The sequence below is a fragment of the Erinaceus europaeus genome, chromosome 3 (genome assembly GCF_950295315.1).
Source record: "Erinaceus europaeus chromosome 3, mEriEur2.1, whole genome shotgun sequence".
Taxonomy (NCBI): Eukaryota; Metazoa; Chordata; class Mammalia; order Eulipotyphla; family Erinaceidae; genus Erinaceus; species Erinaceus europaeus.
In genome coordinates this window covers 129,090,878-129,115,235 of record NC_080164.1, presented here as the reverse complement: position 1 = coordinate 129,115,235, position 24,358 = coordinate 129,090,878, and the positions used below count along the sequence as shown (strand labels likewise).

Here is a 24,358-nt window from a genome sequence, read left to right as displayed (position 1 = left end):
TCTGTTTCTGACTTATTTCACATAACATGAATTTTTCAAGGTCCATCCAAGATCGGCTGAAAACGGTGAAGTCACCATTTTTTATAGCTGAGTAGTATTCCATTGTGTATATATACCACAACTTGCTCAGCCACTCATCTGTTGTTGGACACCTGGGTTGCTTCCAGGTTTTGGCTATTACAAATTGTGCTGCCAAGAACATATGTGTACACAGATCTTTTTGGATGGATGTGTTGGGTTCCTTAGGCTATATCCCCAGGAGAGGAATTGCAGGGTCGTAGGGTAGGTCCATTTATAGCCTTCTGAGAGTTCTCCAGACTGTTCTCCACAAAGGTTGGACCAATTGACATTCCCACCAGCAGTGCAGGAGGGTTCCTTTGACCCCACACCCTCTCCAGCATTTGCTGCTGTTACTATTTCTGATGTATGACATTCTCACAGGAGTGAAGTGATATCTCATTGTTGTCTTTATTTGCATTTCTCTGACAATCAGAGACTTGGAGCATTTCTCCATATGTTTCTCGGCCTTTTGGATCTCTTCTGTGGTGAACATTCTGTCCAAGTCCTCCCCCCATTTTTGGATGGGGTTATTTGTTGTCTTGTTGTTGAGTCTGGCAAGCTCTTTATATATGTTGGTTATTAAACTCTTATCTGATATGTGGCATGTAAAGATCTTCTCCCATTCTGTGAGGGGTCTCTTGGTTTGGGTAGTGGTTTCTTTTGCTGTGAATAAGCTTTTTAATTTGATGTAGTCCCATAGGTTTATGCTTGCCTTAGTCTTCTTTGTAATTGGATTCGTTTCATTGACAATGTCTTTAAAACTTATGCGGAATATGCCAATATTTTCCTCTAAGTATCTGATAGTTTCTGGTCTAACATCCAAGTCCTTGATCCACTTGGAATTTACTTTTGTATTTGGTGAAATGCAGTGATTAAGTTTCATTCTTCTGCATGTTTCAACCCATTCTTTCCAACACCATTTGTTGAAGTGACTCTGCTTTCCCCATTTAATAGTCTGGACACCTTTGTCAAAGATTAGATGTCCATAGGTGTGGGGCCTCATTTCTGGGCTCTCAATTCTATTCCACTGGTCATTGTGTCTATTCATGTTCCAGTACCAAGCAGTTTTGATGACAATGGCCCTATAATACAGTTTGTGATCTGGGAGTGTGATGCCTCCAGTTCTGTTCTTTTTTTCTCAAGATTGTTTTGGCAATTCTAGGTCTTTTCTGGTTCCAGATAAACATTTGTAGCATTTTTTCTATTCTCCTAAAAAATGTGCTTGGGATCTTGATGGGGATAGCATTAAATTTGTAGATGACTCTGGGTAGTATATTCATTTTGATGATGTTAATTCTTTCAATCCATGAACATGGAATATCTTTCCACTTCTTTGTGTCTTTTTCAATTTCTTTGAGTAGTGACTCATAATTTTCTGTATATAAGTCTTTCACTTCTTTGGTTAGATTTACTCCTAGATATTTTATTGTTTTTGTTGTTATAGTAAAAGGAATTGATTTCTGGATTTCAGTTTCTTCTTAGTGTGTGCATAGAGGAATGCCACTGACTTTTGAATGTTAATTTTATAGCCTGACGCCTTACTGTATTGCCTGATGATTTCCTAAAGCTTCTTGCTGGATTACTTAGGTTTTTCCATGTATACTATCATGTCATCTGCAAATAAGGAGAGTTTGACTTCTTCTCTTCCAATCTGTATCCCTTTAATTCCTTGCTCCTGCCTGATTACTATGGCAAGAACTTCCAACACTATGTTGAATAGTAATGGTGATAGTGGGCATCCCTGTCTAGTACCTGATCTGAGTGGAAATGCTTCCAGTTTTTCACCATTGAGTATGATGTTGGCTGTAGGTTTGCTATATATAGACTCCAGTATCTTCAGGAATTTTCCATCTATTCCCATTTTTTGTAGTGTTTTGATCATAAAGGGATGTTGTATTTTGTCAAAGGCTTTCTCTGCATCTATTGATATGACCATGTGGTTTTTGGTCTTGCTTTTGTTGATGTGGTGGATCACATTGATTGATTTACGTATATTAAACCAACCTTGCATGCCTGGGATAAACCCCACTTGGTCATGATGAACAATCTTTTTGATATACTGTTATATCTGGTTGGCTAGAATTTTGTTCAATATTTTCGCATCTATGTTCATCAGAGATATTGGTCTGTAGTTTTCTTTTTTGGTTGTGTCCCTGTCTGCTTTTGGTATCAGAGTGATGTTGGCTTCATAGAAGCTGGCAGGGAGTATTCCAGTGTCTTCAGTCTTCTGGAAGACTTTTAAAAGTAGAGGTATTAGTTCTTCTTTGAAGGTTTTGTAGAATTCATTTTGTAAAACCATCTGGTCAAGGACTTTTATTTTTGTGGAGATTTTTGATAACTGTTTCAATTTCATTAGCTGTGATGGGCCTGTTCATGTTACCCACTTCCTTTTTACTTAGTTTTGGAAGTTGGTAGGTATCTAGGAAATCATCCATTTCTTCCAGGTTCTCTAGCTTGGTGGCATATAGTTGTTCGTAGAAGCCTCGCATGATATGTTGAATTTCTGCAGTGTCTGTTGTGATATCTCCTCTTTCATTTACTATCCGATTTATTTGGGTCTTCTCCCTTTTTTGTTTTGTGAGTCTGGCTAAAGGTTTGTCGATTTTGTTTACTCTTTCGAAGAACCAACATTTACTTTCATTGATCTTTTGTATGGTTTTCTTGTTCTCAATGTTATTGATTTCTGCCCTAACTTTAGTGATTTCTGTCCTTCTGGTTGCTTTAGGGTCCCTTTGTTGTTCTTCTTCTAGGTCTTTAAGATGTGCAATCAGGCTGTTTATTTGTGCTTTTTCTTGTTTCCTAATGTGTGCTTGTATAGCTATGAACTTCCCTCTTAGTACTGCTTTAACTGTGTCCCAAATATTTTGATAGCTCTCAGGATATTTGTCAAGTTATGTTTCTTTGATGTGTGGATTTTGGTTTTGGCCTTGGTAGAACACTTTCAATATAATGTATGGAAATTAGAAAGTAATGAAATGTATGTGATGAGTTTCACGACTTCCTAGCTGGAAATATTCTCCTGATGTGAGTAAAAGTCTGAAGAACATATGAGACAGCTCTTATAGATGAAGTCTTCTAGGCCTGATGGCCTTCATTTGCCTCAATGACACTAAACTGATGAATCCTAACATTAATAGAGGTAAAAGTCAGAGTGAATATTTGGAATTGCAAGCAGAAAATGTCCATCAAGGGGACTTCCTCTGCCTGTCAAGTCAAGAAAGTATGTCATTGTAAAAATCAATTACACGTTTTCCCATTAGTCCTGTGATGAAATAGCATGAAGTGATCCAGGTAAAGGAACAAAGGAAGTAATCTTACTCTGGCAGAGTTAGCAGAAATTGGTGGAAAAATCAAAACTGCATAAAGAGTCCGGAAGTCTTTGAGGACTAACTGTACTGTAACTTTTTTATTTCTCCTTTGTTTGATACATTAAACTGTGCCTTTAATTTTATTTGTATTATATTATGTACTAAATCATTAGTTAAAACAGTTTTTGTTCACCTAATATACAATTCCCTTTTCCCTCAGCTCTACTTTACATTGAGTGTGCATGCGTGTATATGTATGTGTGTGGCCTCACACATGTGCAGTTTCACTGCTCCAGCCACTTTTCATTTAGAAAGAGAGACAGAACAAAGTGACTGGAGCTTCCTCTGGTGCCACTGAACCACTTATACAGTACATGGGTTCTAACTTGGGCTGAGACCATGGCAAGACACACATGCTACCTATCTGGTAAGCTAGCTCTCAAGCCCAATGTGAATTCTTTTCTTTTTTTTTTATTTATAGTTCTTTGGAAGTTGACTTTATTTTTCAATTATTTTTTATTTTTTATTTATAAGAAAGAAACATTGACAAAACCATAGGATAAGAGGGGTACAGCTTTGAACAATTCTCACCACCAGACCTCTGTATACCAACCCGTCCCCTGATAGCTTTCCTACTCTTTAACCCTCTGGAAGTATGGACCCAAGATCCTAATTTGAATTCTTTTAAGTGTTCCTTTTGTATTTCTCTCCACTTCTGTAAATAATACAAAACTCTTACTCTATATTAATTGCAATTTTTGAGAAATCATTGTTTGATTTCCCACAATAGACAATAAATACTAGCACCAGAACTCCTGCCTGCTTATTCAGACCCCCTACCTACAGACATCCCTATCCCTGCTTTCTTCCTTTATCACACTAATACAGTTGTTTTAACACTTGAGGGGTTGGGCTAGTACTCACTAATGGCATTACTCTAGTATGTATATAGGATTTACTGTAAAGCAATTTTATATAATAAAATCACTTCATCCTTGTACAATTTCAGTTTTTCTCTATAGTTAATACTCATTATTTATTTATAAATTATTAATTCTTTCATTAGAACTATGAAAGAACTGGCCAAGCACAACAAATATTTTATCAGTTAGATTTATACAAGTCTTCTATATTTTGCCAAGGGGTTTTGGTTTCTTATTCCTACTCTGAGAATTACCAGATCTTTTGGGATTTCTTCATAAACATCTTATCCCTCTGTGCTTTAGATCCCACACTGCTGGACTTTGTGTTTTCTGTGTAATTTTGTTGGAGGGCATCTTCCAGTAGCTTTCAGAGAAAGTTTGCATGAGATATTGATGTTTTTTAATGTATTTATTTATAAAATGGAAACACTGACAAGACCATAGGATAAGAGGGGTACATCTCCCACCACCAGAGCTCTGTATCCCATCCCCACTGCTGATAACTTTCCTATTCTTTAACCCCTGGGAGTATGGACCCAGGGTCATTAACCCAGGGTCATTATGGGGTACAGAAGGCGGAAGGTCTGGCTTCTGTAACTGCTTCCCTGCTGAACATGGGCATTGGCAGGTCAAATTGATGGGGTTTATAGTAAACAATATTTATACATTTGTCCCGTATTTGGGAGCTACTCTCTTCTCTGATCCAGCTTTCTAGCCCTTTTTCCAGCCATGACATCATCTCCCCAGATATTGATGTTTTGAAACACTGCATAGTTGAGCATGCATCTGTTCCCTTTCCTTAATCATTGGTACTTTGGCTGTTGAATTTTATCCTCTAGATTAACTTTTCACTGACTTCTCATTCAATTCTCAGTACTGCTGTTGGATATTGTTCTGATTACTGATCCTTGCAATATGAATTATTTTTGTGTCTGCAAATTGTCTCGTCTCTCTAAACCTTTGTAGTTTTTCTTTTTCCATTTTTGTTCATTCCAAGTATTCTTGATGAGACCCCTTAAATCACAAACATTTAAGACATTTACAACATGAGTTGTCAATATTTTCTACCTTGGCTTAAAAAAAAGTGTTTTTATAGAATGTCTTTAACTTGGATATGATCTCCTAGACTGACTTTTATCTGATTTTTCCCCATTTTTTTCCTTTAAGATCTACTTTCTGAGTCAGTTCTTCCATTTTAGTAGCAAATGCCTATTGAATTTATCTTTTAATCTTTTTCTTTTAAACAACATTTAAAACATTCCTGAAACACAAAGTGTACCACAAGTACTTCTCCAAGGAAGGGAGAAAAGAAGAAGTCCTGAGCAGTAGAACATTGTGAGGCAGTGATTAGTAGAATAGCATCAGCTCGTGGATCCAAGTTGTTAATCTTGATTCTGCTTAGGGAATTTTGGCAAATTGCTAAGCTCATGTTTCAAATTTTCCACCTATAAATTACAGATTGTTTTAGCAACTATGCTTCAGAGTTTCTAGAAGTACCTGGCATCTAACTGATACTCAGTAAATTGCTGCCACTATTATTGCCCCCACTACTGTTTTTTTTAGCAACTGTATAAGGAGGAAATCTGACAGGACAATAATTTGGAACTGTAGTTCTCAGTTTTCCTACTAGGTTTTCACTAAGAATAATGGAAAGAAATCTTAGAAGCGGTGTTTCTTCCTCAGAATTAGTTCAGTCAATGGAAAAACAAAATGTATCTTTGTATTTTAACAACAATATTTCTACACAGTTGCTCTTAACAAATATTCTTCTTTATATCACTTCCCTATAAAAACCTTTGATTCCCTGTACAGAATACCAAGAACAGAAAAGAGTTCTGCCAATATTTTCTTCTAAGTATCTGATAGTTTGTGGTCTAACATCCAAGTCCTTGATCCACTTGGGATTTACTTTTGTATTTGGTGAGATATAGTGGTTCAGTTTCATTCTTCTGCATGTTTCAACCCATTTTTTCCAACACCATTTGTTGAAGAGACTCTGCTTTCCCCATTTAATAGTCTGAGCACCTTTGTCAAAGATTAGATGTCCATAGGTGTGGGGGCTCACTTCTGGGCTCTCAATTCTTTTCCACTGGTCAGTATGTCTATTCATGTTCCAGTACCAAGCAGTTTTGATGACAATGGCCCTATAATACAGTTTGTGATCTGGGAGTGTGATGCCTCCAGTTCTGTTCTTTTTTCTCAAGATTGTTTTGGCAATTCTAGGTCTTTTCTGGTTCCAGATAAACATTTGTAGCATTTTTTATATTCTCCTAAAATATGTGGTTTGGATCTTGATGGGGATAGCATTAAATTTGTAGATGGCTCTGGGTAATATATTCATTTTGATGATGTTAATTACCTATGGCTTATTGGATCAAATGGAGAAATCTTGGAAGTAGGCAGAAGGGTCTTGAAGGTGGTAGGTGATGACAATACATTATAGTGGAGAAAGATATCAATTGGGGGCCTAGCAGTAGTGCACCTAGTTAAGCACACACTTTAGAGTATGTAAGAACCCGGTTCAAGCCCCTGGTACCCACCTTCAGGGGGAAAACTTCATAGGTGGTGAAGTAGGGCTGCAGGTTTCTCTCTGTCTCTCTCCCTATCTCTCACTCTCTCCTTCTAATTTACCTCTATCTAAAATATAAATAAATAAAAATATTTATTTAAAACGGTAAAAAAAAAAAACCCCAAAACTCACTCTAATACCCTTAGTATGTAGGAATGCAGCAAATTCACTTACAATTTTTCTCTGACTCTGGTCCAGACTATAGTTTTCTCATTTTATAACCCTTTGCACTTGCTTGCTTTAAATTTTTTCTGTAAATTAGCTTGTACCCACCCAGACAACTTCATACTTAAGCCATCAAGGTGCACTCTGATGTTACCAAATAGGAGAGGTAACTTGATTGTTTCATTGTTGGCATCCACCCTGATGTCACTGTCTTCTTCACTTCTCTGTCTTCCCATACAACCCCCTCACCCATCAGTGAAGTTTGGAACCTTCAAAAGATTCTTGCACCCTTGCTGCTACACTTGTTGGTTTGTGGTTGTAAGGTTTTCAAATAGTGCAAATACTTCTCACTGTTATTTGAAATTAAAACTGGAGACTTAAAAATTTTTGTTGTTGTTTCTTTTGCAATAGATTCAAAACCATATCTGTTCTCCAGTGCCAGTTTGTTCTGCTTGCTATGGCATCCAGAAGACAATACAGGGGCCCTCACATGAGGTGTCCCTGTTACCATGGTGATTCTGCAGCTGGCTAAGAGCTCACTGGTTGCTTTTCCTAGTGAGACTTTCTGCAAAAATTGCTTTGAAAAGAGTAAAACAAACCACAAAATTTTCTCCCGTGAAACCTATAGTAAAGATGGATCAATAAGTACATTAAAAAACAAACAAACTAAGCCTACAGAGAAAATAGAAGAAAAGTAAGAAACATTACCAGACCAGGAAATTGCCAGAACCCCACTGAAACAAGTGCTAATCTATTTTGAAGGTCAAAGACTGCAAGACAAGTTAAGCTTGGCTTATATCTCACATGGTATATGCTGAGAGAAGAGGTTCAGGAAAACGTAATCATTCCTTCACAGACTGAATTATGTGGTGATGAATTCCTATAGAACGAATTAACTTTAATCTAATGATAAACCTTTGATATAATAACAATAAAATGGTTCTAATACCTGGGGAAAATCGTGCTATCTTGTTGCTCTAGAGAACGCTGTGGTTATGAAGAATGTGAAGACAAACTGACCAGTTTTCTTTCTACTGTTTAATTTGTTATTCAGTCTTCTCAGTCTTAACTATTCAGTAATTTGCAAAAGAGTTAGAGTCCAGATGAGGCTTTTGTAACCATATGGTTAACTGTTAAGCTTGTGACAGTTTTTTTTTAATTATTTATTTGATAGGTAGATAGAAACACAGGGAAAGAAAGAGGGAAGGGGAAAACAGAGAGGGAGAGAAAAAGAAAGACACCTGCAGCACTACTTCACAGTTCATGAAGCTTTCCCTCTGCAGGTGGGGGCTGGGGATTTTTCTTGTGCATTGTAACATGTGCACTCTACCGGATGTACTTGTTTGGAAATCGAAGCAATGTGGCATTAGCACTCTTGAGGAGCAAGTGCTAGATGAGTGGAGGATGATACTTTGGTGGTACTGACATGACTCTTGGGGAAATCTGGAAATGCACCCCCATGACAGCAATCCTATAAATTAACATTCCCACAATTAAATGATAGTACAAAGTTACAATTATATACTTTTTACTAATTAAAACAGAAACACACACACATGTTCCTATATTGACTCCAGTTGGAGGAATATAAGTAAGATTTTCATAAAAACTGCTATAGCTATCTTCACACTACACCTCTCTTTGCAATTGCTTCTTTCATCACTGAGGCCTCTGGTCAGCTGTGAGTACAGTGGTGTGGAAACTGTCTGCAGGGGTATGGAGATGGAGTCTTTCTAGAAACCCCTAAAGAGTTGGAAGACCAGAAGATAAGCTGCCCACCCCCTAACCCAGAGAATGAACTACTTACTGCTTCTCAGCACTTTAAACATCGAAGTGGTTTTTGTTTTGTTTTGTTGGTTTGCTTTTCCTGCTCATGGCAACTTCCTACTTCAAAGAAAAATTCTCATTTGACAAAAGCCAAATTGCTGATTTTTAGAAGTCCTTACTAATCACAGTTCTATTCATCTGACCCTTGAAAACCCCACCCAATTCTCCCACAGCCTTTTCAGTACTTGCTGAAGGATGACAACCCCCTTGCCTTAATCATGTGCCAGATTACTCGTAAACTTAGACCATATGCCGCCTCAATTTGCTGATGGGACCAAGCTGTTTTGGTAGATAAAAAATCCAGGGGGATTAAAGTGGCTCAGTCCTCATTGTGAACAGAGAAACGGCAGAAGGGCAAATGATGCCTCCCACCCTGTCCAAAAGTGGGCTCTAGTTCTTTATTTTTGGAGATGTGGAACCCAAAAACTGCCCACAAAAGTGTATTTCACCCAAGTTTTTCTTTAAACCCTTCAACAAAAACCAAATTTCAGGCTCAAGCAAATCCTGCAAGGGGGGAGTTAATCCTGTGTGAAAGTGGGAATGTCTCACCAATTTTGGCTAGAGGTAGGGGTGGAGTATACACCTGAATTGATAAGAAACATAGTGTTTTTTTTTTTTTACTTCTTAATTTGGATTTTGTTTTCTGCTCAGTATAGGTAAATGTTATTCTTTGTGATCAATGTTTTAATGACTATGAGTTTTCTGTTTATATTAAGCCTCAGTGACTTGAATCGGTTGATTAAATTATTACAGTTTGAGACCAGTGTAATAGCTCACTTGAATAGATAGATAGTTGCTTTGCTACATGTGTGGCCCAGGTTTGAGCCAGGTCTCTGCCACATTGAAAGGAGCACCAGTGCTGTGGTCTCTTTCACTCTCTCTGTCTCTTTCTAAAAGAAAATATTACAATTTAAAATGATCTTTGGGAAAGTATGATTTCCTGAAAGACAATTTTCTACATTTCTGTTTCATCTATTACTACTGAACTTTCCAAATATGTAAGTCATTATGAATTCTTCCTAGTATTCTGAGATCCATTTTTTGATAGTAGCCAACTCTTTTTTTGTTAATGTTTAACATGATGTCCTTAAAGATAAAGGAATAAATATATATTCAAAGCATGCTAGTTATTCATATTGCTAGAAGTGTTTTATATAAATCAATAGGAAATTCTGACCTTTCAGGTTTCTATGCTACTCTTCAATAATTGGCACAATGAATAGTTTTGTGTGGATCTTGGAAAGGAGTTTATTAGATTTTAGAGTTTGAAACAGTGTAGAAATCATTTAAACCAGGAATCATTTGTTTGCATTTTCCTCTGCCCAATGCAACAGTCATCTCTAAATTTTCCTGAAAAAATTATTTGAAAATATGTAATGAAGAAGCACTGTAGAGAGCCATTTTACTGGATTTGAACCTTAACTCACTTTGACTTTCACTTTGACTTTTTGACTTTGAGAGTCTAGCAGAATATTTTTGTTTTGGTTTCTTCCATAACCCAGACCACCCTCCCATATTACAACACATTACAATTCTCAGGAATTTATAGTTATGATGGTCAATTAAAAAATATCTGGGGGGGATAGCAGATTAAAATACAGAAGTTCACACATGGCCTTGAAGTTCCTTCTGTGCATATTTCCAGTGGTGAGAAGTTCTTAATTGTCCCAATCAAATTTATTTTTTTAATTTATTTTTTATTTAAGAAAGGATAAATTAACAAAACCATAGGGTAGCAGAGGTACAACCCCACACAATTCCCACCACCCAATCTCCATATCCCATCCCCTCCCCTGATAGCTTTCCCATTCTCTATCCCTCTGGGAGCATGGACCCAGGGTCATTGTGGGTTGCAGAAGGTGGAGGGTCTGGCTTCTGTAATTGCTTCCCCCGCTGAACATGGATGTTGACTGGTCGCTCCATACTCCCAGTCTGCCTCTCTCTTTCCCTAGTAGGGTGGGTCTCTGGGGAAGCGGAGCTCCAGGACACATTGGTGGGGTCTTCAATCCAGGGAAGCCTGGCCAGCATCCTGATGGCATCTGGAACCTGGTGGCTGAAAATAGAGTTAACATACAAAGCCAAACAAATTGTTGAGCAATCATGGACCCAAAGGTTGGAATAGAGGAGAGGAAGTGTTAGGGGGGTACTCACTGCAAACTCTAGTGTACTTCTGCTTTCAGGTATATATTTTGCAGTAGTTTATGGATAAGTGTGAACATATGCTCTCTCTCTCTCACAGAACCTGGTGTATATCTAGGTTTTGGGACTTTGTTAGAAAGTGAACCACCTGGGATGGAATTAGAGTGTACTATGAAAGGAAAGGTCTTACCCGAGTAATGAAGCTGAAGGGTTGTCATTCCACACGTGAAGTCTCTGGACACAGTCTGAGCTGAAGCATGTTGAGGTGGCAATCATTGCGTGGATTAGGTTGCGATCGGCAGATGCAATATTATTTGATATGGATTGGGAGAGGCATGTGGGAAAGTGGGTCAAATTTCTTTTAACAGTGACACAACTATAACTGACTGCCATAAGAAATAATGGTCTTATTGTTATTGTAACTGTACAAGCAAGACCCAGGTATAAACTTTCATTATTGAGGCACTTTAACCAAGACTTCCTTTCTCTTGCTCTTTTGCTACTTTGGGAAACATGCACTGTGCTTTCTTTTACTTTCTGAGCATTGTGTGCACAGCACACAATGCTCAGAAAGTGGGACTGCCAGCAGTGGGACTTATTTCCACACTGACCAATTCTCCAACACTTTTGGTGTGTCAAAGTCAGACGAAGAGCTGCAAAGCATGAGGCTCAGGGGTCTGAAACCCTGGAGGAGTTGCTGTGTGCATAGGAATGAGGTCACAAGGCCAGAACTCAGTACTTTAGAGGTGTTTTTTTAAATTTTTTATATATAAAAAGGAAACAGTGACAAAACCATAGGATAAGAGGGGTACAACTTCACACAGTTCCCACCAACAGAACTCTGTTTCCCATCCCCTCCCCTGATAGCTTTCCTAGTCTTTAACCCTCTGGGAGTACGGACCCAAGGTCATTGTGGGATGCAGAAGGTGGAAGGTCTGGCTTCTCTAATTGCTTCCCCACTGAACATGGGCGTTGATTGGTCGATCCATACTCCCAGCCTGTCTCTCACTTTAGAGGTTTTTATGGAGGCTTCATTGTGTAGGCTTGATTGATCATGAAATTATTTTCCAGCCCATCTCCCTCTCTGGAGTATGGGGGTGTGGCTAATAGCATCAAGCTTCTAATCATGATTTGGCTTCTGTAATGACAGTTACCTTCCAGAAGCCCACAAATGAATCACCTCATTAAAACAAAAGAAAATGTCATCAGCCAGCACTTACAAGGGATGTTAGGAGCTGTGCTAGGAACCAGGGTCATAGACCAAATATTAGCAGAAGCATGAGGTATATACCCATGAAAATATATATGTATATATATACATAATTTTGCTTATAGCTTTATTATTTGCAAGATAGGTTTTCTCTCCATGAAAGGTAGTGTGGTTATAGTCTTCAGTTTGTATCATTACAATTCTTTTTAAAAAAGATTTTCAATTCTTTATTTAGTGGATAGAGTGAGAGAGAAACCAAGAGGCAAGGGAAAGATAGGGAGAAGAGGGGTCAGGCAGTGGTACACCTGGTTAAGCACAGACATTACAGTGTGCAAGGACCCAGTTTCAAGGCCCTGGCCCCACCTGCAGGAGGAAGCTTCATAAGTGGTAAAGCAGAGCTGCAGGTGACTGTCTCTCTCCCTCCTCCTTCCCTCACAAATTCTGACTCTATCCAATAATAAATAAATAAACAGTTTAATAAAATATTTATTTATTAAAAAACAGAGGGTGAGAGAATAGAAAAGTGAGATACCCACAGCATTACTTCACAGCTCATGAAACTTTTCCCTTGTAGGTGGGGGCTGGAAACCTGAATGTAGGTTCTTGAACACTAGTGTGATGCTTAACCAGGTGAAGCATCATCTGACCCCTATATCATTCTAATTCATTTCCCCTTTAGGAATGAAAAATTCTGACAGTCTCTGGAAAAAAAATATCAATAGAGGGGTTATGATATCTCTTAACTGGTCTATAGGCATTGGTCATGATATCATGATGGATCAGACTCAAGTCAAAAGTCCACTTGGTACCCAGGTTCCAGTAACTGCATTACTTTATGGTCTCCACATCCATTTTCTTTCATTTTTATATTTTAATTTTATTAGTGATTGAATATTGATTCACAAAATTATAAGATAACAGGGGTATAATTCCATACTGTTCCTACTACCAGATTTCTGTGTCCCCACTCCTTCCATTGGAATCTATAGCAGTTCTCCAAAGGTTGCAGATATGGTTTAACTATTATTTCTACAATTATATGTCTATATTTGCCCATTTTTCCTATAGTCCTGTCTTCCTTTCCAAGTTACATATACACCTATTGCTACTTCTGAATGGTCTTCCTTTTTTCTTCTTCTTCTTGGGGTCCTAATGGAGTTGGAGTCCAATGGAGGGCCCTGGTCATCTTCCCCCTAACATTTCTCCTCTGCTGGGAGTATGGACCAAAATTCTTTTTGGGGGGGGGGGTACAGAGGGTGAGAGATATGGCTCCTGTCATTGCTTCTCCCTTCACATCCATTTTTCATATTGCTATAGAAGGCAAGGTGATATGGTTAGATGTACAAGTAATTAATATGAACACTGAAAGTTTACAAGTTGAACTTTTTCAAATTTGGGAGGACACAAATGAAGTTATTATGCTTTTACTCCTGTTTCTGAAATAGTTAAAAATATACACACATTTATGAAAATGACATTCTTTTTTATTCTGAGATGAGTTATGTCATTAAATCCACAAAAATATTTTATATGGAAAAGATATAAGGTGAATTTATTTAGAGTGATTAGAAATCCAGACAATTACTTTATGATAAATGCTCTGAGCAATAAATAACATCTTTTAGCTATCAATTTGTAAAGATTTGAAAGTTCCTTTTTGACAAATAAAGACTTAGCAACACCAAAAAATAAAAAGAAGGATTTATTTGATTTGAAGTGATAGACTACCATTTAATTTTTTGAAAAGCTTAATCCATCTTCAGTAGTTCTTATAAACAGAGTACAAGATGTGGGAAGTGTGAAATCAAAAATGTTTTCACTCATTAGAAATGACCTTTATATCTTCAACACTATAGTGTTATCAGGACATCTGTAATTTGAGAAAACGATTTTTATATTTTATTCCCACATATTATGTATTTTTCTTATTTTATTGGTGAAAACATATAAATATGTAAGTGTCCATATTGGGGATTTTTTTCTTAGTTATGCCAAGTCATTGATATAGGAATTAAACTTTTACCTGCAAATATACTAGCAAAGACATGACCAGATACAACAGCATAATTATTTCTATTCTTGGTTCTTCACAGAAAAGGTCAACTTTCTGGAGACCCAACAAACTTGTCTATTGGGATAGAGAAAACAACAATAATATCAAGGATATTTTTCACTTGTGTACTGAAAGTACAGTAAAGTGAGCATTAATTAAAAAAAAAAAACAGTTAAAAGAAATGGTGAATGTCTCTTCCAAAATGTCCTCTTGAACTGTTATGACAGTGAGAAGTGAAGTACTGTGTAGAGACTGACATATAAGGTGCCTGCACAGTTACAAACTCAGCTGATAACGCATTTCTCAGGATACATTTCTGTTCATAAGCATCCTGTGGCTGTGTTACTATAACAGACCTGGAGAAAGTGAGACTGGCAAGTACAGGAAACAGGGCAGACACCTGAGGTCGAAGCAACATGGTCACAAGGTCTAGGAAGCTGGTGTTCTGGAGGAGAGAGGGCCAGAGAGAGAAAAGCATGAGCTAAAGTGAGATGAGCAGTAATGGTGCAAGGATATAGGAGCCCCTTGGCCCCTCTGTAAATGAAGGTATGGGCTCTGAGGAGACAGGAACTTAATGGAAACTTTCAAGAAAACTGGCAGACTGGCAATGTTAAGACAGGAGTTTGTGGGCACGTGTGAAAGCAGAAGCTCCTGTTAGGACATATTATAGTGAATCAGTCAAAGAGTGATAGTAGATTTATAAAAGGTAAGTGCAATATATGCAGAAACTTCTGGATTTACTTATTGGGCAGTCTGATAAAACTTGCTAACTAGTGAAATGTGAAGAGATGAATGAAGGATAATTTTAAGGGTTTAATTGAGAAGTAGGAAGGAAGAAGTTGCTGCTATTAGTTGTGTCTGAGGAGGCTGAGTGGCTTGGTTTGGGGAGGGTATCCAATTTTTTTGATATAGTAAGTTCAAGTTATGAATTAGACACCCAAATGGACATTTTAGGTAGTAGTGTGTGTGTTTGTGTGTGGTGGGAGACGGCCTTGAGTGAATTGTAAATTTAGGAGACATTCACTATGAGCTAAATGGTTTTTAAAACACAAAACTGGATGAATTACTAAGGTGGTGTGTACAGGCAAACTACAGAAGAGCCGAGGTTTGAGCCTTGGGCCACTCTGAGAAACAAGATGCAGAGATGGCATGGGCTTTGAGATGGAAGGTAATGGGAAGAATGTGAAATCTTTGGAGTCAGATGAATATATTAATAGTGGCAAACACGCTAAAGGGAGTAATATGAGACGAGGACTGAGAGATAACCATTGGATTTTACAATATGGAGGTCATCAGGGATTATAGCAAGTAGTGTTAACAGTGTGTGTGGGGGGGGGGAGGGAGGGTTGTGGGGTAGGCAGGGTACTTAGAGAAAGTTCCAAAACAAGGGAGAAGAAAATTAAAGTTATAAATTGAATATAATCAACATCTAAAGGGACTAGAGTGCTGCTGTACTCTAGTGCTGTACTCTTGAGCCTGTGAGGTCAAGAGAAGGACTATTTTTCTACAGTATACTAGCACATGTGTAAATGGTTACAAACAATCTGATAAAGATGGAGACCTGTTGATTTGAAAGAAGACAATCGTCAACAATGTGGCTTTGAGTAGCCACAGCACCAGGTAACCCAGCGTACAAAGGACCTTTGAGTGGAAATGAACTGTTTGTACAAAATGACAGGAAGTCAGGAAGCAAGTGAGGAAGAACACATGGACAGAGGCAGAGTGGTAGTTAGGTGTGATTATGAAGGCTCCTGTGTATTTCATTGTTTTTGTTTCCCTTTTCTAAGGGAAGTCAGGTCAACAGTGGATGGAAGGACAGTATGAAGTGTCTGAGAACAGAGAAGGAGATTTAAAATGATATAGAGACAGCGTAATAGCTCAGTGGGACAGTGAACTGCTTTGCCTTGTCCATAACTCAGGTTTGACTCAAACTCCCACTGCACTGAAGGCAGATTCAGTACTGTGTTCTTACTTACTCTCTGCTTCTGTCTCCATCTGTACAATAAATTAAAATGACCTTCTGGAAGTGTAAGACAGTGAATGGACTAGGGAAATGAGGTCCATTAGGACGACGAGGGATCCTCTGACAATGGGGCAGATACCGTTAAAGCTGTGTGCTCGCCTAGTTATATACATGGCCAGATAGAGGAGCAGAGAAACCTAATAATTGAATTAAACTAATATGGGGTCTAAAATGAGAGTGCATGGGGCCAGGAAATACTCAATAAAGCATTTTCCTTACCATGTGGGAGACTATGAGTTTAAAGCCCACTCATAACACAGAGTCCTTTGCTTTGACATGATACACCATACCCAGTTCAAGTTTCACCTTATGTTTTCCCTTACTGTCCTTATTTTTTATGTTCCACCTATGAGTGTGATCATTGATAATTGTCCTCTTTCTGGCTTAGCTTATTAATGACAGTAGTCACAATCTTGCCCCTTACTGGAAAAAAAGTTTGATAAATTATATTTTTAAAAATAAAAGAAAGTGTCCTGCATAGGACTTTCAGACTGTTAACTTATTATCTTAATTAGATAAAGGAATTAAATAAATTAATAATTAAATAAAGACAAAAATCTGTAATCTTTATAGAGGAGTAGATACAAAAGGATCAAATTTCTCTGTGAGTGTAAGACAATTCCTACCTAATTTCCTTTCTCAAGAGATGTTCCATAAGATAAGACAAAATACATGAACTGCAAACTCAGATTTAAACATTAATTTTGGGATGTTTTCCAGGCCAGATGGTTAGAAAAGCTAAATACCATTGATTTATTTCTTACCCTTTATAAAGCAACATTAGAGACAATGGACCTTATCAGAACAAATGAAAATAAACAACAGAATGCTGATCAGAGGAGAATTAGGGGCAAATGCAATTGGATTTTATCATGCTATAATTAATTTTGTATGTAGAAAACCATCAATTATTAGAAAATTATAGACTGCACCCAACAAGTTCTAGCTTACAGTAACTGGACAAAGATGAACTTTACTGTTTTGTGTATGTCACCTATTCTTGTGTGGTATTTTGACTGTTAATTTACAGTAATCCAAGATTACTCTCCTACAAATGCAACTAATGATCTACCAAATACATTTGATCACTTAGTTCACAGCAGAGGATGGGGAGGTAGAGACTAATAGGATCTAATCCCTGCTAAAGATCCTGTTCAGTTGTAATTTGCACCCAGCATTTCAGCAATAGCTCATATATTGTTGTGTTTATGAAAAGGCTCAAACCATAAAATTCTGGGGCCCAAACATATTCTGTGGGCTACATGCCTTGCCATCTGAGCCTGGGTTTGATCCCTAGCACCCAGTGGGGGGAGGCATTGCAGGGGGAAGTTATGGTATCTCTCTGGCTCTCTTTCTGAAATAAAAGATTGAAATGCATGGCCAGAGAGTGGTGAAGATCCAGTTCCATGAAAAAACAAATAAAATCAATCCTATTTTAGAGAACAATGTTCATTTTGGGCACTTATCTACATGTAACCCCCACTTGACTTTTATCAGATTTGTCAAACTCAGAAAAAGTGGAAAAGAATGTATAAAGGTAGATATAAACAGAATTTTATTTTATACACAACTTCAATTTTTTAATGTCTTAAAGTTTATGAAAACAAATATTGAATTTCATCCTGTGCTTGGGATTTTGTGACTTAGTGTGAAGACAGTTGAAACATATTTGTGTTTGTATGCACATGTGTATGTATCTGCACACTTACCTGTCTTAGCTTTTTGTGGAGATTAAGGTGGAAACTATTTTCTAGGTGTGAGGAATGGTTTCTGTAAAATTAATGAGACATGATGAGGCCGGTGAAATTAAAGCTGTCTGGTATGACACAGGCTTACAGTAATAGACTAAAATTTAGGAAGAAAGGCTGAGAAGGGACTAGAGAGTAGTTCATACCAGATTTTGTTACTGTATGAATAGGTTTGTCTCTTTTCCTTGAGGGATCATACTAAGGGGAATCATGCTAAGAAATAATGGCCTTCATCAGAATACATTTAAAAATAAGTATTTAATCAACAAAGCAGAGAACCAATAAAGATACAAGAGAATTGAATGAAGAGATTGACAGACTAGACCTCTTGGACATTTTCAGACTCCTCCACCCCAAAAAACTGGAATACACCTTCTTTTCAAATCCACATAACACATACTCAAGGATAGACCACGTTAGGCCACAAAGACAGCATCAATAAATTCAAGAGCATTGAAATCATCCCAAGTATCTTCTCAGACCACAGTGGAGTAAAACTAACATTTAACAACAAACAGAAAATTATTAAAAGTCACAGAATTTGGAAACTAAACAACATACTCCTTAAGAACCACTGGGTCAGAGACTCACTCAAGCAGGAAATTCAAATGTTCCTGGAAACTAATGAAAATGAAGACACAACCTATCAAAATATTTGGGACACAGCTAAAGCAGTACTGAGAGGGAAACTTATAGCCATAAAATCACATATTAAACACCAAGAAGAAGCTCAAATGAATGACCTTACTGCACACCTCAAGGACTTAGAGGAAGAGGAACAAAGGAACCCTAAAGCAACCAGAAGGACAGAAATCACTAAAGTTAGAGCAGAAATAAACAACATCGAAAATAAAAGAACCATACAAAAGATCAATGAAGCCAAATGTTGGTTCTTTGAAAGATTAAACAAAATTGACAAACCCCTAGCCAGACTCACCACACAAAAAAGAGAGAAGACTCAAATTAATAGAATTGTAAATGATGCAAGAGATATCACAACTGACACCACAGAAATCCAGAGAATCCTGCAAAACTTCTATAAAGAACTATATGCCACCAAGCTAGAGAATCTGGAAGAAATGGAACAATTCCTAGAAACCTATGCACTTCCAAAACTGAACCAAGAAGAACTACAAAATCTAAATGCACCAATCACAGACAAAGAAATTGAAACCGTTATTAAGAATCTCCCCAACAACAAATGGACCATATGGCTTCACAAACGAATTCTACAAAACTTTCAGGAAACAGTTAATACCTATACTTCTTAAGCTTTTCCATAACATTGAAGAAACAGGAATACTCCCTTCCACCTTCTATGAAGCCATCATCACCCTGATACCAAAAGCAGATAGGGACACAACAAAAAAGGAAAACTACAGACCAATATCTCTGATGAACATTGATGCCAAAATATTAAACAAGATCTTGGCCAACCGGATACAGCAACATATCAAAAAAATTTTTCATCACGACCAAGTGGGATTCATCCCAGGAATGCAAGGCTGGTTCAACATCTGTAAGTCAATCAATGTCATTCACCACATCAATAAAAGCAAAGCCAAAAACCACATGATTATCTCAAAAGATGAAGAGAAAGCCTTTGACAAAATCCAACACCCATTCATGCTCAAAACTCTACAAAAAATGGGAATAGATGGGAAATTCCTCAAGATAGTGGAGTCTATATATAGCAAACCTACAGCCAACATCATACTCAGTGGACAGAAGCTGAAAGCATTCCCCCTCACATCGGGGATTAGACAGGTCTGTCCACTGTCACCATTACTCTTCAACATAGTATTGGAAGTTCTTGCCATAGAAATCAGGCAAGAGAAAGAAATCAAAGGAATACAGATTGGAAGGGAAGAAGTCAAGCTCTCACTATTTGCAGATGATATGATAGTATACACAGAAAGACCTAAAGAATCCTGCAGAAAATTACTGGAAGTTATTAGGCAATATAGCAAGGTATCAGGCTACAAAATCAATGTATAAAAATCAGTGGCATTTCTTTATGCAAACACTAAATCTGAAGAAGATATCCAGAAATCACTCCCATTTACTGTCTCAGCAAAATCAATCAAATACCTAGGAATAAAGTTGACCAAAGAAGTGAAAGACTTGTATGCTGAAAACTATGAGTCACTACTCAAGGAAATAGAAACTGATACCAAGAAATGGAAAGATATCCCATGCTCATGGATTGGAAGAATAAATATCATCAAAATGAATATTCTCCCCAGAGCCATAAACAAATTTAATGCAATAACCATCAAAGTTCCACCAAGCTTCTTTAAGAGAATAGAACAAACACTACAATCATTTATCTGGAACATGAAAACACCTAGAATTGCCAAAACCATCTTAAGGAAAAGAAACAGAAATGGAGGCATCACACTCCCAGACCTTAAACTATATTATAAAGCCATCATCATCAAAACAGCATGGTACTGGAACAAAAATAGGCACACAGACCAGTGGAACAGAATTGAAAACCCAGAAATAAATCCCCAAACCTATGGACATCTAATCTTTGATAAGGGGGCCCAAAGAATTAAATGGAAAAAGGAGGCTCTCTTCAATAAATGGTGCTGGGAAAACTGGGTTGTAACATGCAGAAGAATGAAATTGAACCACTTTATCTCACCAGAAACAAAAATCAACTCCAAATGGATCAAAGACCTAGATGTCAGACCAGAAACAATCAAATACTTAGAGGAAAACATTGGTAAAACAGTTTCCCACCTATACCTCAAGGACATCTTTGATGAATCAAACCCAATTGCAAGGAAGACTAAAGCAGAAACAAACCAATGGGACTACATCAAATTGAAAAGCTTCTGCACATCCAAAGAAACTACTAAACAAACAGAGAGACCCCTCACAGAATGGGAGAAGATCTTCACATGCCATACATCAGACAAGAAACTAATCACCAAGATATATAAAGAGCTCAGCAAACTTAGCACCAAAAAAGCAAATGACCCCATCCAAAAATGGGCAGAGGATATGAACAAAACATTCACTACACAGGAGATCCAAAAGGCTAACAAACATATGAAAAACTGCTCTAGGTCACTGATTGTCAGAGAAATGCAAATTAAGACAACACTAAGATACCACCTCACTCCTTTAAGAATGGCATACATCAAAAAGGACAGCAGCAACAAATGCTGGAGAGGATGTGGGGACAGAGGAACCCTTTTACATTGCTGGTGGGAATGTAAATTGGTCCAGCCTCTGTGGAGAGCTGTCTGGAAAACTCTCAGAAGGCTAGACATGGACCTTCCATATGACCCAGTAATTCCTCTCCTGGGGTTATACCCCAAGGACTCCATAACACCCAACCAAAAAGAGGTATGTACTCCTATGTTCATAGCAGCACAATTCATAATAGCTAAAACCTGGAAGCATCCCAGGTGCCCAACAACAGATGAGTGGCTGAGAAAGCTGTGGTATATATACACAATGGAATACTATGCAGCTATCAAGAACAATGAACCTACCTTCTCTGACCCATCTTGGACAGAGCTAGAAGGAATTATGTTAAGTGAGCTAAGTCAGAAAGATAAAGATGAGTATGGGATGATCCCACTCATCAACAGAAGTTAACTAAGAAGATCTGAAAGGGAAACTAAAAGCAGGACCTGACAAAATTGTAAGTAGGGCACCAAAGTAAAAGCCCTGTGGTGAGGGGTAGACATGCAGCTTCCTGGGACAGTGGGGGGTGGGAGTGGGTGGGAGGGATGGGTCACAGTCTTTTGGTGGTGGGAATGGTGTTTATGTATACTCGTAGCAAAATGTAGACATATAAATCACTAGTTAAGTAATATGAGAAGGGGAAAATCAATTGTATGTTTCAAAGTTTTTCAAAACACAAACTGAATCTTTTTAATATATAGGCTGTGTATTTGATATGCGGACTCTCTTAAAAGCCTAGACCAAGTAGATTAGAAGCATCCAATAGCACCGCTATATACAAGATACTGGATACTGTACTGCAAACCATAACAAAAGGACTTTTCAAAGTTAACCCAATTACCAAATAATGTGATGATAATATTAACTATCGATTGTCTTTTTGAACCCTAAGACAGTAGGAACCTCACATCTCTACTATAGAGCCCCTACTTCCCCCAGTCCTGGAACCCTTGGATAGGGCCCACGTTCCCGTATGCCTCTCCCAATCCATACCAAATAATATTGCAGCTGCCGATCACAACCTAACCAACGCAACGATTGCCACCTCAACTTGCTTCACCTCAGACTGTGTCCAGAGACTTCACGTGTGGAATGACAACCCTTCAGCTTCATTACTCGGGTGAGACCATTCCTTTTATAGTACACTCTAATTTCATCTCAGGTGGTTCACTTTCTAACAAAGTCCCATAACCTAGATATACACCAGTTTCTGTGAGAGAGAGCTTACTTTCACACGTATCCATAAACTACTGCAAAATATATACCTGAAAGCAGAAGTACACTCGAGTTTGCAGTGAGTACCTCCCTAACACTTCTTCTCCACTATTCCAAGCTTTGGGTCCATGATTGCTCAATAATTTGTTTGGCTTCGTATGTTAACTCTCTTTTCAATCACCAGGTTCCAGATGCCACCAGGATGCTGGCCAGGCTTCCCTGGATTGAAGACCCCACCAATGTGTCCTGGAGCTCCGCTTCCCCAGAGACCCACCCTACTAGGGAAAGAGAGAGGCAGACTGGGAGTATCGACCGACCAGTCAATGCCCATGTTCAGCGGGGAAGCAATTACAGAAGCCAGACCTTCTACCTTCTGCAACCCTCAATGACCCTGGGTCCATGCTCCCAGAGGGATAGAGAATGGGAAATCTATCAGGGGAGGGGGTGGGTTATGGAGATTGGGTGGTGGGAATTGTGTGGAGTTGTACCCCTCCTACCCTATGGTTTTGTTAATTATCCTTTCTTAAATTAAAAAAAAAAGTAATACCAAGTATCATATGTTAATGGAAAAAAAAAGTAATACCAAGTATCATATGTAATAGTAAAAAAAACAAAAAAAAGTATTTATTGGCTTCTGGCTTAATATTTATTTCTTGATCTTCTTTCCTCTCTCTTCCTTTTCCTTCCCTTCTTTATTTCTTTCTTCCTTTCTTCCTTCCTTCGTGCCTTTCTTTCTTTCCTTCTTTCTTTATTTCTTCTTTCCATCTTCTTCAAAGTCCATGCTCCTAACAAGTATCTGTCTTATCTATATAACTATCTACCTTCATCTAATCATAGAATTTGACTTTGTAGCTATCCTTCTAGGTAAATTTTATTTAGCCTACTTTACACAGACACACATACATACACACACACACACACACACACAGAGAGAGAGAAAGAGAGAGAGAGAGAGAACAAATACAGATATAGAAATATAAATAACTTGCCCACACAACTAAAAATGGCAGGCAAATATGGAAATCCGACATCTTTTTTTTATTATTACAAGTTTTTGAAGAATATCTGATAATTTATGGCTAATGTAGAGTACTCCTTTATAACAAGTTAGATTATTAATGAAAACTATGCAGGTAATTTATTAATTTTATGTAAGTCAAGAATTAGGAAGAACTAGAACTTATTTTTGTTGTTCAGTGTTCCTTCACTCTCACTCACCTGTATGCTAACTTTTATTTGGGTAAAGAGTATGTTGACTGAAGGTTGATAGCTGAGTTTAACCAAATAAGACAGACTTGGAAAGAACTGGAAGGGTAGAACCTGAGCCATAAGGTCCTGGGAATTCCTCCAAATACAAATTTTAAGCAATAGGCAAAATGTACATTCTAATGAGAATTACACATTTAAAAAGGCTTTAAATTATACCCAGTCTTCTATATGGGTGACAAAATACATAATTACATACTTACTAGTGGAGAAGGCAGTGGTTTTTCAGAATCAGAAGAAACTGCATCTTGACAAATAGGGTCCTCTCAAGTGTTGGATTTGGTTGCACATTTTGCTAGCTTTGTTTTTTTGGACATGATAGATAAATTCTAGGAGGACTTTACAAATTTAGACCCAACTGACATAGTAACTCCTATTTGAGAACTCCATGCCAGTTAAAGATGACAGATTCTGAGGTGATGGAATGAGGAAGGGACAGTGTCCAAGTAAATTCTGGCTGTGATAAGGTTTAGAATAAGTAAATCATTAAGCACATCTGAGTTAGGTGTGGCGTTTTAACATCAGATGAATGGGTGAAATTTAAGGAGATTCAAAGTTCAACAGAAAAGCATGAAAAATGGTTATTTGGAGATGTCAAAAGGGAGGAGGCTTTATTAGATTAATCTGGATTGATTTATAATCGTGCTT

General features: G+C 37.8%; 1 long non-coding RNA gene across 1 annotated transcript; it reads right to left on the bottom strand.

The window, feature by feature from the left end:
• Positions 1-13,888: 13,888 nt before the first annotated feature.
• Positions 13,889-24,059, bottom strand: LOC132537702 (uncharacterized). The gene is made up of 3 exons (XR_009549161.1): positions 23,914-24,059; positions 14,225-14,329; positions 13,889-14,071 (listed from the first exon to the last, which is right to left on the bottom strand). It is a non-coding gene; the product is annotated as an uncharacterized LOC132537702 (long non-coding RNA).
• Between the last annotated feature and the right edge of the window lie 299 nt (positions 24,060-24,358).